Source organism: Parasteatoda tepidariorum, chromosome 8 (assembly GCF_982258835.1).
Source record: "Parasteatoda tepidariorum strain Cologne lab strain chromosome 8, Ptep-v5.0, whole genome shotgun sequence".
Taxonomy (NCBI): Eukaryota; Metazoa; Arthropoda; class Arachnida; order Araneae; family Theridiidae; genus Parasteatoda; species Parasteatoda tepidariorum.
The window spans coordinates 3,588,452-3,589,044 of record NC_141762.1 but is presented as its reverse complement, the minus strand read 5'-3'; positions in this window follow the sequence as shown (position 1 = coordinate 3,589,044).

Below are 593 nucleotides of genomic sequence, written 5' to 3'. Positions count from 1 at the left end.
TTTTGTCATTTCCTTTCTCTATTCTGACCAACAAATATCACGCACAGCCGAAATGGTGTTTGCATTATCGTGTACTTGTTACAATTTGTGTCTTAGTTTTTTTAAATATTAATGTTCATAAAATGTTGTTTTATCGCACATAAAATATATTGCTAAAAATCATTGTGCATTTGTACCGTGTATATTATAATATACTGTGTCGAAAGTGATAACAAGGCAATTATTTTGTATAAGAAAATAAAAGGAAAGTACCATATCCAGGGATAATAACTATAGAAGGTAAACCAACATAATATGCATTATTTAATGAAATAAAAAACAAATTTACAATAATTAACATCAATTATGTTTTCTTAAAGGTGTAAGAAACTAAGTAGATGGTAATTTGAACTTTCTCTTTTATGAATAAAGAAATATTTTTTTCTTCTATTTGATGCGAAGAATTAGCTGGTTAGATAATTGGATAAAAATAATGTTGAAAAAGGAACCTCAAATTCTAAAATATATTAGTCTGATTAAATTTAAAAAGTATATAATATAAAACGAGGAACAGAATTCAGTAGATTTTTTAATGAAAACATCCATAATTTGAA